Here is a 17268-nt window from a genome sequence, read left to right as displayed (position 1 = left end):
CACAAGGAAAGAAAGCGCTGGCATCGGTTTCAGTTTACTTATGTTTTTTTGTCGGTTTGACAAACCTGAGTAGCTTGTCTTTGAACTAATTCCTCTACGTCTTTCTAAAAACACTGAAAACATTTCAAATCCAGGATATCTAGCTTTTTACTTACTAAAACACGCCTTGGCCTCCAAGATGACGGCCCACAAACGCTTACTTCATTGTTTACATACGGTCAAATTGTCCAAATTATTTTCCCTGTCCATTGTAAGGCCTGTGACTTGATGGAGTTGTTACAGTGCCGGTTCATGCATGACCTTCATTAAACGCAAACATAAGTGGTGTTGGCTAGCAGCATGTTCATGACTTTATTAATGAAAATGTGAAGTGCTGTTATCTAAAGTCAATCTCATCGCTCCTCTGGCTCTGGGTCACCAGTTAAACAAACCATCTGACAGCCAAGTATGCCTTCAGTGATTGTATTTGGCCCTGTCATTCCAGTGTTGTAACCTACAGTTGTGATGCATGTTTAATGGGATGAAAACCAAAGTATGAGATTTTTAAATACTTTTCATCCATTTGTGAAAAAAATATTGAAAATACTGGCTTTAGTCTTCAGCAAAGTGTAGTTTATAGTGTAGATTAAGAAATAAAATGTTTGTGTATGTGTGCATGTGTGTGTGTGTGCCTTCAAGAGGTGTTCCTGACCCTGTAGGAGATATTACTCTATTTCCTCCTATATCAGGCTCATATGCAAGCTCTTTTAGCTTTATCAACGTCTGTAAGTCTGTAAGCGCCATCTAAGCTAAGATGCTATACATGCCACTCTTCACTAGTTGGATCAATTTGGAGACTTTCTCTGCCTTGATGTAATTACCCTCCTTTTCATAAAAAGGATTTATTGAAAATCAGATCTCAGGTTATGGGCCCTGATGACAGCAAAAGAAAAATGCAGAATTTACTGTCTGCTTTTACAGCCGGATTTCAGAAATAATTGTTGCGGGACATGACGGTAAGTTAGCAGTTATAAACCTGTCCTCCATATAAATTACCTAATCAGGAGATCCCAGTGGTTATATAAATTGAGGCACTCATTCGTCTTCAGTGGCCTGTGTGTGCACATATAAACCCACAACGACCATCATATACTTCACAGGAAAGGGGGTTGCTGTTGCTGTTTACAGAGTTAGGGGGAAATGGATGACTTTTTGCATGCTCAATCAACTGTGAAATGTCCATTTAATCATCCCCAGAAACCCCCCTGGTTTATTTGTGCTGCAGCACAGATTTACATTTCCAAACATCCCCCATATTAATCATTACTTCATCACGCCCTCCAACTGACAAGAAGCATAAACCACCTCAGTGTACTGCCCTGTTGACTGTAATGTGTGTGTATGTTTCTGTCGATGTGCGTGTGTGTGTGTGTGCATGCATGCATATGTGTGTGTGTGTGTGTGTGTGTGAGTGTGGGTAGGTGGGTGGGTGTCAGAGAAAAACCTGCCCTTTGATTCACTCACCCCTCACTGTGTCCAGCAGAAATATTGAGTTTTAGTGGCATGATTGCATTTTTCGTCCACAGAGGTTTTTGAAATACAACTTCTCAGAGCGGGGAAGCCAAATGGCAGTCGTTCACATCTACTTTGCTTCTCGAGAGGAAATCAGAATGATTTATGCTATTTTTCAGGAAACAACATCAAAGATAAACGCATGGAGTAAAAATGTCATGTGCGATTGCTTTTTAAGGGCGACCTTTCCTTAGAGTAGCCGGCGTTAATTTTGGACTTTTTGGACAAAATGTTGTGGGACGTGAGGTCACGCTTTTGTTCAAAACATCATGGCCTGCCCTCAGCACAAGACCGTTTGAATGATTTACACATACCGTACCGCACCAGGAGCGCTTTGGGAGAGCCACTCTACCTGCCACCATAATGAAATTCAAGACATTTCACCATCAACAATGAATCCTTCATAAAAGAGTGAAGTATGAGTTTATCACCCAGGATGAGAAGCATGTTACATTTGCCACTTTAAACAAGATGAATGGGTCACTCAGCCATTTACATTCTCATACATTTTTATGACTCTGCCATGAAGTGAATTTGATCTATTGGTAACAAGATAAATGATGGGCATAAAGCTTTGGCAGCTCTGACTTTAAACAATCTTTCATTTGATGCCAGTCTTTTACTTTTACATGACGCACCATATGTCTTCACAGCCTTGTAGCCTGCTCAAAGGGTGCCCCTCTTTTAACATAGGGAAGGTATGTGCTGTGTATGGCAACATCACTTAGTAGCTGACTTGAATCTTTACGTCTAACCCAAAGAATTTCACTTAACTCCACATGTTGTGTGTTACATGCGTGTGTTATTCATGATGGGAAACACTTTGGCCTCCAAAGTGCACAAAGGGATGTTTTGTTCTACCTGGTGCATGGAGTCGCTCAGCCAACCATGGGAGTTTGCTGTGCAGTAGCATGAAAAGCAGCTGAAAGCCTCACTTTACAGTTGCCAGCACCTTTCAGTGATTTTTTTTTTTTCATTTTCTTTTTTTTTCATTTTCTTTTTTTTTTTTTTTTTGAAATGATGCTTGTATGTGTACATTTGGTCACGGCATTTCAGTAAGACGGAAACAGAGTTGGGTCACAGGAAATATCCCTTGTCAAAGACTGATGGAAAATGTTAAATGGAGCTGTCTGAGGGATCAGAATGATGGAAGAAGACATCCTCTTTGCTCTCTCTCGCCATATTCTTCTTCTCCTCTCTCTCATTCTTGTTGTCCCATTATATATTTTACACCTGGTGTTGGCTGATTGAACATAACGATGGAAACATTCCAACACATTAATCTGTCCCTGGCAGTCACGTAAATGAACCTTTTACCTATCTGGATGCCAGATTAAAAATGTTCACGTCACAGCACCATGGATGGATCCTTGTGGAGACCTCAGCACCTCTGTGCAGTAATTTGAAAACAGCCCTGGCCCATTTAGTCACCAGTGAGCGAGGGCGTTGCAGCGCGGACAGAATGATGTATCACCTGGTCCGGCTAAATGACAATTTTATTTCTCACCTCCACTTTCACCGTGAAATATTACTAGCACACTTTTCTCCATGGCAACTTTTGATTGAACCTAACGTCAGTCAAGCTAACTAGCGAGTGAGTTTGCCACTAAAACACTGACATCATCCACAGTGCTGAGCAGGAGGGGCTTGTTGATTGACGGTACTCGCCAGCGTGGACCCACACATAGACAGAGGCATTAACATGATTTTGGTGCACGCATGTGCATTTGAGAGTGAGTTTTGTTTAAGTAGTGGTGAAGTCATCTTTTGTCAGAAGAGAGGCCACAGGGAAGAGAAACAGGAAGTGCAACAGAGGGCCTTTGTTTGGCTATCTACGACAAGACCTGTAATTTACACCCTAATGGGGAACGCCATTGCTGCAAGAGGCAGCACCACTCTGAGGGAGAGACAGGGAGAGAAGGAGAGAGAGGGAAAGAGCTCCATCATGGAAAAGGGAGCTCCTGTCTGCTGCAGTGGTCCGGGACAAAGCTGAGAGCTCCCAGACGCCCTGTATGATTAATGACTTATGGCCACGCTGTGTGGAAGCCTGGTAATTAGCTACAGGCTGATTAAAGACAAGTAAACTTCTGCTGATAACCCGATTCTGTTTCTCCCCAGCGCCGACACTGGCATGTGGAAGCTCTTACTGCCAGGGTTGCAAGAAACAGACCAACGTTGAGTATGATGAATGTAGTCTCCAACAGGCGTATACAGGCTCTAATTTAAAACTATTTAGCGTGTGACATATTGGCATTGTGCTCTCTCTGTCTCCCTCTGTTCATGTTCGTGGTTTACGGCGCCGTCCAAGTTTCAGGGGGCCGTTGTTTTGAGTCTGCGCCTGGCATATTCATGAATAAAGTTTTGTGCTGGCTCCCTCCCTGTGCACCCCTGGTCTTTTCCCTGTTCATATTTTTTGTTCCAAACATTTGCATTTTCTATATTAGTGAATGAGGATAGTGGCAGCCTGCCACGAGAATTCGTCAACTACCAAAATTTACAGAGTTCTGGCTGTCCAGCTCACCGACAGGGGAACTAAAGCGAGGCCAGAAAATTGACAACATTACTCTGCATTTACCTTAAGCCGCAAAATGTAAGCAGAGTTAGCCAAGGCATGAAAACGATGAAAAGGCCTCCAAGTTCTCCACCAGGAGCCAAAACGACCCACACAACTATCCAAAGTCTTGTCTCTGTGTTTTCACGGGATGGAATCATTCCCCTAAGGTAAACAGATGGAGCAAAAGAATAATGGATAGTAGCATTAAATAAAGCTGATGTCAGTTGTTTTGCAGTTGAGCTTAGAGAGTCCCGCAGATACTCGAAATTAGTTCAGTCACTGTTACTTAATAAATACTGTGCACTGTCATCATCCTGGTCTGATGGGAATATAAAGTCATAACAAAATGTTATGCAACAGATGTATCCATCTCTCCTCCAAAAATGTAAGAATAATATTAGAGACAAACGCCAGCTTTTGCAGAGGGCAGTTTGCTACAGCTAATCGTGTAACCCAATTTGTCTGTAGCAAGTGAAAAATGGGTTCCTCTTGAAATAAAAAAAAAAAGAAATAAAAAAAAAGAAATGTGTTTGTGTGTATGTGTGTACGTGTGTGAGGGTCTATGGAAGTGAGAGGACAGCGCCACGGGGAAGCCTTGTATGGGTTGAGATGAGATGCCTGGCCACCCACTCATCTCCTTCTATCAACCCCTTCATAATTAGGTTGGTTAACATACTGCCGTGTATGCAGTCATATTGACTGGGAGCTTAATCACGTTACTATTGAGTTTCCGTCCCTGCTCGCCCCAGGTGACACTTTTAAGTCCAGAGTTATGGCCCCAACCTATAGGAGGAAATTAGCTGTGGACACAAGTTTGTTCTTGTTCTCCACCCTCTGTGTGAAAATATTTAGCAAGCAGGGCGGGCGACAACACTGTGAGAAATGGAAAGGGAAGCACAATGTTCTACATAGAGCACCAGTCTAAGACATGAAAAATGCAGGAAGGGCAGAGAGAGGTGCAGCGTGTGTTAGTTTGGCTGGCAGTCCATTAGGCCTGATAGACATTTCACTTACCAAAGTCAAATATAACAGTCTAGTATTCATTAATATAAGGAAGGGGCTGGGGAATCAAACCCACCATCTGGTTAAGACGACAGTATAATCTACAACTCATGATTAGGTCTAAGGAGTGGAATTTCACTTTAATCTTTTTCAGGGCTTGAAATTTCCATCTGCACTGTGCGGCACATCATTTTTCTTCAAGACAAATGTGCTGTTTTTCATGTTCCAAAATTAGATCAGAAGAAAACGATTAATCATGTCATGGCCTGGGAAAGGAAACAAAGATCTGATTTTCCTCTCTTCCCTCTCGCTCTCTCGCTCACTCTCTCTCTCTCCTCCCATGCCCCTTCCCTTTCCTCATCTCTTCCTTTTCTCCCCCTCTAGCCTCCTCTCAACCCCTCATCAGAGCCCACCCCCACCTCCTTCCTCTATCTCCTATCCTCTTTCTTCCTTTGCTCTATTTTCACCTATGTTCTGGACAGCATTCCCGAGCCATATCTTCCTCTCTGTCTTCATGAGAATGAGTCATTTTTTTATTGATCTTGGCCCCGACTTCAAAAGAAAGGATATGTAGGTTTGATGATTAATACGAAATGACGAGGCGTCTTCAATTAGCATAGCCATCCCTCTTCTCCTCCACCCTCCCTACGGCAGCGAACAACAGATGGTGGCCTGTTTGTATGTGACACCACAACCAAATCTAAACTGGGAAGAGTGCAAGTCACCGGGACTGCAAATTAGTGAGGCCACACAACTGTCAGGTGCTGGCCTCCACTGACAGTTGTAGCCCATTACGGGAACATTGATGTTTTCACAGTGTGACAAAAAGGATTCCTTTTTTCCCCCTCCTTACAGAGGACCTGTCTGTCAGCCAGCTCTCAAGTCATAACAAATCACTGGCACTCAGCTGAGGCTGAGCATTGGGAGCGTCAGGGGAAGATAAATGACCTGCAGGCCTTTGAAGTGCTTTGGCAGTTCAGATGGCTCGGCGGCGCTGACAGAGAAATATACACAACAGCGTAACCAATAATGAGAACATTAAACATTCCTGCCTCCTGACAGGCTGACAGGAAAGCCCAGCCTGGCATCAATCATCTTCCGAGGCATAACCTTGACAATTAGTCTCCTCTCTGCCTCTAGCTCTCACCCCTCGCTCTCCAGACTCCAATACCCAGACTGCACTGGCTGCCAGGCTCAAGGCGAATGGGGTGGTACATGTAGGGTGAGGATGACAGCGGAAAAGGGGGGGTGATGAGGGCCGCAATCACTGGACCAAAACAGACTCCCTATCACTGTGTATGTAGGTGACAGCGGATGTGGGTCCAAACGTCTAAACATGTCCGGGCATCACATGGGATTTATAGCATCATCTTAGCCGAGGGTGGAGTGAAATATCTGCCTTCTGTTCACTTTTCATTAACCTTGCCCCCCACTGACTCTTGTTTTCCTTTTTTCTGGAGAGTCATACCATCTCTGTCTTGCGCCAAGAGTAGACTGAGTGTACATGATCATATTTTTCTGTGAAAAATACTCAAAGTCTAGCTTTTGAGAGGTTGCTCTGAAAATATTTCTCAAATTCTGGCTATGGCTTTGAGGACTAATGATGCCCTTCAGGCATTTTGGGGCCAGCCATACACAGTAAATATTTCACTTTGTCCCTTGCATTTGAGAAAGCGTAGTGTGCCTTTGGAGAAAGGAAATGGTAAGACAAATAAGGGTGGAAAATGTATTTGTATTTCTCATTTGTTTGAATATGCATATGTTGTACAAGCATTTTTATTAGTGTAGGGCCAAAATTCCTTAAAAATAATAAAAATAACATGCTATTATTTCCTAATAAATAATAGGGCTGGGCAAGATTTCAATATTATATTGACTAGACTAGATGTAGATCTGGGATTTTGGATAATATAATATTGTGATGTGGCATAAGTCTCTGATTTTATTAGACTGTTCTTGCTGCTCTATTATTTGCCTCTGCCTGATTAATCATCATGTCCATATTACTAATGATGATTTATCAATAATCTCATGTGTAAATACCACCAGTGATCATCCCTACAACTTTATCACAATACCAATATTGATTGATTTGGTTTTAGACATAATATTTGATCCATATTGCCCAGCCTTACTAATAAGTATATTTAGTATTATTACTTTTAAAACAAAGAAACGATGATGTGTTTCATAGCTGCCCAGTACAATTAAACAGTCTTAGTGTGATATTTCAAACATGTGCGTGTCTCTCAATAATTGGTCCTGAAACAGCAGCATCAGACAAATTCCCCCAGCCATGCCTTTTCTGAGTACAGTATTTCACTTGTGTTTCCTCCATTAGCCATTTGCATGTAAATCAACACAGACAAGCTGACCCCCAAAATGTTTATGTTCTCCAGTTTCCAGCACTTGCGCACAGTTCTGGCCGAACATTTTGTTGCCGCACCAGAAGAGATGATTTATGTGGAATGAAGACATTTCCCCTTTGACTAGCACATTTGCGAAAAGGTATGTCAAGGATGTGAGGCGCAGGGTACAGGCAACCTTTCAAGAGAGTATTTTTTACCCGCTTATTGGAAGAGCAATAAATATCAGGGCGACAGGGCCTTCTCATGGTTACAAAGCTTACCTGCAACTGAGCTGGATAATTAGCAGACCCTGAAGATGATGTATGACTTTCATTACCCTTTGGGACGGGGCAGACTAAATGAGGACACAGCTAATTGCCGTGCAAAGCAGTTTGGCATGATGGGGAAAAATGCAGGCCCTGCCTCTCTCTCTCTCTCTCTCTCTCTCTCTCTCTCTCTCTCTCTCTCTCTCTCTCTCTCTCTCTCCCTCCCCCTCTCTCTCCCTCTCTGTCTTTCTCCCTCTCTGCCAAAAAAAGGAGGCCCTGTTGCAGTTGTGGGGCTGTGATCTCCCTCCCCTCCCTACCTCGCTGCCCGCAGGAGTTCACTGACTGTCCATAAATCAGGAGCTGCTTACAGCTGAAACTACCCTGAGTCATCAACATGCAATAAGCTGAGTGACAGATTCCATCCTGACTACATTACACCCTCAGTTCAAACATACTTGTTCTCTACTCCTCTTTCTCTTCCTTCTCACCTTGACACACACTCTCTCTCTCTCTCTCTCTCACACTCTCTCTCTCTCTCCCTCTCTCCTTTGTCCTCACCGCATCTTGAACTTCTCAGAAAATGAAACCCATCCGGGCACGGTGAGTGTGAAACAAAAGCTGATACGATCACAAGATCTCCCTCCCTGCCAAGTGGTTGAGGGGAGAGAGAGAGAGAGAGAGACAGAGGGAGGGAGAGAGAGAGAGAGAGACTATAAGTGGACTGGGTAAGAAAAGTGTTTCCAGACCCAGCCCTCTCAGGAGCTCCAGTGGTGGAAGCTAATGTCTAAAATGGTGGGGTTAAGTATGTTGGCATCCATTACAACGACAAAGCCTTGGACTCCTGCTGACATGCCAATTCAATTATAGCAAGCTTCTCCTTCATTATGGGATAGTTGGGGGGGAGGGAGAGCAGGGAGCGCAGATGGGATTTTAATAACAACTCTTGACTCGCTCGGTGTCCTCTCGCTGGAATCTAACCTTCTCACGTGCATCTTTAGCCAAGTTTCAACAACTGCAGGGTATAATATACAAAAGATAAAATGTTTTGAGGTATAAAAATAGAAGCTGTAACTTTCTGTCAAATGCCCTACCATATGGTGCACGAAATAAGCATGGAGTTATTTAAAATCTCCGCACGGCGTACTGTTGAAAAGTTTGCAGTTGTCAGCCCACACTGATTTATTGTTTTATATCTGTGCTACTTGATAGAGATAAATTAAAACTGATGGTTCCAAGGTGATTTGAACTTTCATTGACGCTGGTGACTAATTGCTAAGAGCTGTTTCTTGGCAATATTAGAGAAATCATTAATATTATAAATATCAACGCAGTGATATGTGATTTGTTTGATCAAATTTATATCTTCTGATGAAACGGCTCCCCTGTGCTTTACCCTAACTTAAAATAATTTTCTTTATTTTATGTTCTAATGGGGGTCAATGCGTGCATAATGGCTCGCTGCCCTTGCCTTCAGTATTGCCAGAAACCTATAAAATACAGAGAGACAGCTCTATCACCAAATGATTTTGTCAGCCATGAACTTAATTTACTTCAGTTGAAGCAACAATCCGAGCCCTATTAATTCCCTCTCAGCACACCGAACAGGCTCTTTTTGAACGTATCTCACCTCTTACTAATGAAGCGATTGTTTCCTCCACCGTGTGTCAGTTTGTGGAGCATCACAAACCTCAGACAGACACAGAAAGGCTTTTGAGCTGTCAGGAGGGGTTTTATGTGTTTTCTGCAGCCACGCCGATCTGAGACTTGAAAGGTACAGCCGGGTTTAGATCCAGACACGAGCACGCATGGTCCAGTGATGTGAGGGTGTGTCTGCTTGCCGTGTGAAAATAATCACACGAGTCAAACCAGTGGGCTGCACCTATCCATACACTTACATTCACCTAAATTAATTTGACGCTGATAACATTTCCCACTGTTGAGTGGAACGCTAATTGTTTCCTGGAACGTCTCCATTTCAGGCTACGCGACATTTAGCTCCTCACCAACCTCTGCAAAAAGAAAAAAAAAATTAAGATTGATGCTTTTGGTGCATTGCTAAGAAACAAGGCTTTCCTTCATGTATGCAAACAATTTTCTCTCTTTGTTTCTTTTGTTCTTTAATTCTCGTCTCAATTATTTGTATTGTTTTTGTCTATTGAGTCCAACGTTTTCTCTCCTTATGTGTGCCTACCAACGTCAAATCCCATCACACACTGCCTCTCCAAAGCTCTCTGGATCTAGCTCTTTATGTATAATGACAGTAGGTGAACTCCACCGTTTGTTGTCGTCCAGGATGGAGCTGTTTGTTGAGCACAACAGGAAGGAAGCAGGCCCTGGCGATGCCTCTTGTTTATCTCAAGGTGAGAATTGTTTTTGTTCTCACAATTCTCACAGCACATCTCCCCTCTTGGCCTGCAGCTCCAAGGGGCACACATGGAGAGGAGACGAATGATTCAGGCTGAGACAGGAACTCTCTCTCTCTCTGTGTCTCTCATTGGTTTTGTATGTGTGCATTTTTTTTTTTTTTTTTTTAATATGTGAAGAAGCGAGGCGTCTTCAAGCGTTACTTGAGTTTGATACTGCAAACTGCAAACCCTGCATCAGCTACTTACCATACGGCGTAGTGCCACACTGCTCGTGGCACCCCACTTACACTGGCCTCCAGTGTTTTGTTCACTTCGGCCCAGAAACTGTTAAAAGCAAACTGCAATGTGTGAAAAAAACAAACTGAATGGTCATCCAACTAGGAACTACAAGCTGAAAATACTGGCATAATTTCATAGCTCTGGTTTCAGTTCAAATGATATTAGAGCACAGAAAAATGTCAAAAAACAAACCACCTTTTGTTGTTTATTATAATAATCCAGTCTAAATAATATTGTTTTATATATTATATATATATATATATATAACTAAAGCAAATGCTTTTTCCCACCGTGCACACACTATTGTCAAAGGTTGAAAAGTTGAAATAAACTCACCATAGGTGTAACCTTCAAACTGAAATATTAGTCAACTATGATCAACTATGAAAAACAGGGAGGCAGCACATTTATTGCATGCCATTATGATCGCACCTTGCAGTAAAGAATAGTGCATTATAATAGTAATGCACTAGTAATAACTAACAACATACTGCTGTGTGCGTACATGAGCCTGTGTACCTGCTTATGCTGTTTTTTAATTATCTTTAATCTTTACAAGTGCAGCAAAGTAGAGTGTATGTGATAGCAAACAAAATGGAAATCGTGCTGTAGTCGTCATGTTGAGGGAATTTAAGGTTAAGTTACAAGTGTGGCTTAATTTACAACAGAATGCATAAAATTGTGATGGATTGAGCTGACCCTCTTATATTGTGAGGCTTTTAATCTTGAGATATTTCTTTCAAATATGAACCATGTGTTAGGTTAATATGAACGCTAACCTTTATGTTCCCAGAAGTCCAGAGCCAGTAAATTTAATGATGCTTGCTGCAGGAACAAAACAGCTTCCTAACAAATCCTCTTGGGATAGCCCTCAGACGCATAACACGTAACTGCTGCTCCTGATCAATTGCTAATATTGTGCTTCTACCTGAGCACGCTCAACTTTTAAACAGTGTCTGAAGTTGGAGGGATTTTGACATTTTTCCCATCACCATTTCCATTACGAAGTGTTTCTTGACTGATATTGTACTCTAGAACATTTCATTTTATTGTTGTTGGCAATAAGGACACAACAGGAACAAATGAATTACATCGAGGCACTGCTTGAATCCAGCCAAGGCTATTATGTAATGACGTACAAATGAAACTGTATCCACAAATCGCCCAACTTTGTTGTTTATATTTTTCATAAACTCTGGGCCTGGTGCTGAAATAAAACTGGTGGAGTTTTGAATGAAATCTGACAGGCACCAATAAATCACGCTAAATCACGAATCGATAACAAATACGTTCTAAATTATGAATAATGGCCAGGCAGTCATAAACCACCACAAGCACAACTCAGCAGGCCATTCATTTCATGGCAGCACAAAATAAACAGACACATTTCTTTCACGGCACTAATAAATTTCCCTGAAAAACTCAAAGAACAGTCCATCTGCTTCGAATAATTTTTAATTTCCTTTTCTGTCCTGTCCCCATTAGGTATTCCACAGAGATATTCTCAAAATTCTTTCATTTACCTCCTCCCATCTGCATCCAATTACCTTTCTCCCTGTACAGGGCTGGTGCCTGCTCTCTCTTGAGTATGGTGCGAAATACCCCCACCTGTACCTTAAGCAAACTTTATGCTTGTTTTATTATCTGTGAGAGGCCGTGAGTCATTCAGTGTGTGCCCTGGTGGATTTGGATTGGGCCTTGGGTTTGATGTCTTCTGGCTCTGGCCAGGAACACCTGCACTTCCTCTGCTTTCTCTCTCTCTCTCTCTCTCTCTCTCTCTCTCTCTCTCTCTCTCTCTCTCTCTCTCTCCCTTTTTTTTCCAGGCTGATCTGTTAGCTGGCTAAATGGCCCAGCAGATGTTCACAGGCCAGCGGGGGAATCCGTTCCTATCCTCGTGACCGCTTCACCAGTGATGCCTGGAGGATTTACATACGGAGCGGAGGACAACGACACATTTGAGTTCATTTATCACTAAATCATATTTAGGTAAACAATCCCCCTGGGCATCATCAGTGCTAACTGCCTTTAAAAAGACTCCCTCATTTCCCACAGTCCACATCATATTTGGCTGCTCTGAAACAGTTTGAAGGGGAAAAAAGAAACTCTTGTGGGATGCTGTACGGCTCCATACACATATTAACCTTCTTGACCTCCTTATATGCCAACAGAGTACATCTCAAAAGTGAATACGACGTATCACAAAATCATCACAGGGATGACTGTTGTTGTTTTTTTGTTAACAGAAAATCTTAAAATATGAAGTTGACCAATCATGATTTACTCATTCCATTCATTACTTGGGAATGTTTTGCCATGTCTTAGCTTGTCAGCAATCATTAAAACATTAGAACAGACAATAATTAAAAAAAAAAAAAATGTCACTTTGTTTTGTTTTGAAGGCATGCCATTTTGGAATAAGCTCTGTAATAAATATGTTTTTTTACTGCCCACTTTTTTATGCCCACATAAATTTAGCTTTAGTTTGAGGAGAATGCCTGTTTTTCATGTCTGCATTTCCCCTCTGTTTTACATTATTCCTGTTGGTGTCTGCACACAGCCAGTATAGTTGGACCTATCACGATTTGTTTTCTTCTCTTCAGAAGAAGCCATCTGCTGCCATTCATTACTGTACATTATGAGAAACAAACTCCACAGACTTGAAAATTGCCCAAGCTAGATAATCCATCACAGTAAACAGGAAGCCTTGATTTGGTTTTGTCAAAGTTTCTTTGTTTTATTATATTGTTTTATTTCATTGTCCCTGAGTTGAGTGCTTTCAAATCAGTGCACACATTACGTTACACTCCGCTGACTGTCAATCACCTGACATACACAGGAAGAAACGGACCCTTCCAGGAAATAATCCCTCCAAAACAGGTTGCCTTGCAGACTTCATTGCAACATCCATGTATTCATATTTGGGATTTCTTCAAAATCCGGGACAGCTGTTTGGTTCAAGCTAGGTTTGACACTGTGAATTTAGCATTTGAAAAACAATGAGCAAATGTTTAAAATTGTATCACATGCAGCACTGAAAATGACTGGGGGAACTAAATTAGATATATACAGCAGTAATTGACCTAATGAGTTGCAAAGTGGGTGAAGCTGCAGGGTGTTTTTTTCCATTTGGATTTTTACTTTTGTTTGTAACATTATCTCCTAATGGTTTATGTACATTTTATGTCTTGTACCTGTACTGTGTTTACATGGACCCTTACACCCCCCTAATAATCAGAATAATCACAATAATAAGCACAATCAGAATAAAAATGCCTCACATAACATGAGGTGACATGATGAATTTCTGGGACGGCGGTAACAAAACACAAATGGTCTGTGGCTGATACAACTTTTTTGCTGTACAGATTAAATCTTTCAAGGACTGTTACACGCCTCCATGGTCGAAAGACTTAAAACCACAAGTTGTTCAAACAAATGTTTGAAAAGATGAATAGAGCCTAAATCAATCTGTTCAATGAGGCTGCCTATTACAAGACTAAAAGTCAAAATGGTGAAAGTGGTTTCAACTCAGCCAGTTTTCATTTTTACAGTCTCATGGATGACCTGATGGAAGAGTGACCATTGGTAAACAAGCCTATATTATATTTATATTTCTGGCAGATTAGACACTTCCGGCATGGGGAACCACACTGCACATGTCAAATCTTATATTCTGATTAAATGCTTTGGGGCATGTAAACACACATCTTATCGGGTCACTTTATTTAGGTCTAAACAGTTAAGCTGGAAACTCAAATCCAAATGATTTCTATCCGGCTGAAGAAATATTGTCCATGTGACATGTAGCTGGTGACAACAGTATTCTCCTTTAACATGATAGCCCTGGATCACAGTCCAAAGAAGAACTGCATCATTAATGGCAGCTGCACAGAATGGTCTCCAGCTGTAAACAAACTTTCTTCATTAACACAGTCGACTACTTTTCAGTTTCATGGAAGATACAAACTTGTCTGACTGATTTGAGTTGAAGTGTACTTCCAACTAAGCACGGAGCTTTCGGTGTGTTGGGCTAGATCGCCGTTGTAATCACTGCTGCCCCAAGGTGTGAATTGCCCCTGAGGCTATGCATGTCGCATGGTGATCTCATGTTCACACACTGTCTGTCCTCTCCCCTACACTTCTCCTTCATCCTCCACCGGCCTCCGGCTCATCACAGCTCAAAATAGGCCCCTGGTATCTCTTTTTAACGCTGGTGTTGTCACAGGCTGGTCAGCGAGATATGGCAGCTAATGAACGCCTCAGAGACAAAATGCGCCTCTGTTAAACCGTCGGAGAAAAAGGCAGCCAGATCCAGACAGGAGCCGAGGACGCAGCTCCTTTTAGAGCAACACTTGTAGTTCAGCTCAGACTGAGAGGTTTGGGCTTTGATTGATAAGTTGATTTTGTGATTGCTGAGCCTGTGCATTTGGGATTTATCCCGGGGCAGAACATATGGTTTGATTTACCGAGCTCTTCAGGAGGACAAGCCTGACAAGTAGAGGCAGGGATTGAATGACATTTTTGGTAAGAGAGCAATAATTTACGTTTTCCCATGCCAACTATTAATACCGGGCTGGCCTCAGCACAGCACCGCTTATGCGGGTCTTAAAGGCCAAGCAGGACATGTTGTCACTGGTGTTTTCATAAATCTTGCCCACAGGAATACAACACCAAACAGAAAGCTGGAAGCAGACCTTTATGTGAATGTGGATATGGGTGAACGTGTGCATGCTATCGGTAGAGTATACACCAATTTGCTTTATGACTGTGATTTCTCGTGGCACCCTCAACTTTCATTAAACAGGATCACAAATTTCACAGTAACTTTCACAGAGAAACTACTCTCAGGAGATAATATCAGGACCAAGCTGAGTTATCAGAGTTATAAGTCAGAGAATTCATGTTGAAACGAGGGTGAAGGAGCAGGCCAAGTGCAGAGTGATATGCAGCAGATGTCTAAAACCCCCTTGATCTTTTTTTTTTTCAATGAAGACTCTTTAAATATGTTTTGAAATGAAAATACAGAAATTTCCAAAAATAAAAGTGTCACATATCCAACGTATCACACTTGATTTTTTAATTAAAATGTCTCTTTAAGTTTTAAAAGAGCAGCCATTACCTACATTTAAGTTGAGAGAAGGAGCAGGGCTGTGATAGCTGTCAGTGTAATGCTAAAAGACAGCAGTAAAGACGGCTTTGCTCTTTGGAGAATTTACTGTCCCAGCGAGGGATGAGGAAACACTGGAGGCTTGTGGCTGACGGTGCCTGCGTCTGACAGTTTGATGGCTGTGTGAAACTCAAGAAAGGCCAAGCTGGTTTGCTTTCAAGCTGTTTATAAATGATATCAATCTGCCCAAAGCACACTGGAGCTGCTAATACTTGGATTTTGATCACTCACCTCGTCTTCTGCAAAAATAAACAAAAATAAACAAAAAATAAAATCCAACTATAAATTAGTGTCCTGACAGTAGTTTCTCGGTGAAAGTTAATGTGTTTGTGCATGTGTGTGCGCTGGAGGAAGGGTAGTGTTAGGGTAAATACATGTGGGCTGAATGCGTATAACAGGTGGAAATGGGAGCAGGAAACACACAATAGAGCGAACTTGGTATAAGGATGTTCTCACATTACGCCTGGCTCCAAGAACCTGTTTGCTTTGGCTGCACTAATCTACGTAAATCCATTGTGATCGCAGGATCAGCATTCAGAAATAATTCATCAAAGACGGACAGATGCTGGTGAGGGATGAACTGATATATGACAGTCAAGCCCTAGACTTTGGCACTCACCCATTTCACTCACTGGCTGGAAAACACACAGCCTCTGATGACTAATTTGGTTGCACTAATAAACTTACACAATCCAGGCGATCCCTAAAATTGAATAGAAGGAAACAGCCGAGTCCCTAAAGAGCTAACAGGCAAAAACTATAAACAGCTGAAATTGAAATGTATTCTCTTGTCATGCAGTTTTTGAGCTTTGGGTAAGACACATCAAAGTTTTAAGCAGTTTGAGGTCTTAAGATAACTACATCAGATTGACTGCTTCCTGCAGAAGCACATTTTTGCCCTCAATGAATGAATATCTGACTTTTATAAGACTCTTGATTTGAGGCATAGTGTATCTAATAGTCACTTTGTTGCTTGAATCCAGTCCTGTTTTCTAATCAATTTTGGACAATGAAAGCACATGTACACACACAAAAAGTAGCATCTTCATCCCAGGCCTGCGGTGCTAATCCGGGGTCCCAGCATTCCTCTGTGGTTCACTGGTTCACAGGACACTTGTCAGCTCCTCGGGGCGCAGATGCTTGGCTGTCAGAGCCACTTCAGGGCGATGGATGGAAGTACAGGCCCAGCAGCACTCACATGGCAGTTTCTCTCCTCAGTGTTAACTTACAGTGGAAAATGCTAATCGCTCTTCATCCCACTGTGTCCATCAAGCAGCTAGTTAGATGTCAGAGGGCTTGGAAGAAGGACCTTTAGGTGAGGAATCTCTCAGAGTGTCATGAGTTGATGGTTGAAAGTCATGAGTGCCTGTGCTGGCCTGTGTGGGTAAACTGGCTGCTGATGTTGCTCTCGTCATTGATACTTGTGAACTGAGAGCTGCTAAAGCTCTTAATACGCATAAACTATTAGGTGGTAAACATAGTGGATGCGTAACTTGTTAGTCTCAAACAAATTCAACTGCATTTACAATTAATGTGGTGTTCATCACAGTATCTTCAAGTACAGCACCTTGTCTAACCCATACTTATACAGGGACATCTCCATTTACATGGGCTTAATCCAACTAATAACTGTTCTGAAACCAGAGACAAAATAAAAACATCATGTCACTTTTTCCAGTTTTATGTGTCTATTTACAAGGATTTATGTAGTGGTCCTGGGCAGTATCAGTCAAAA

Source organism: Myripristis murdjan, chromosome 15, assembly GCF_902150065.1.
Source record: "Myripristis murdjan chromosome 15, fMyrMur1.1, whole genome shotgun sequence".
NCBI classification, from domain to species: Eukaryota; Metazoa; Chordata; class Actinopteri; order Holocentriformes; family Holocentridae; genus Myripristis; species Myripristis murdjan.
This window is presented reverse-complemented; position numbering follows the sequence as displayed.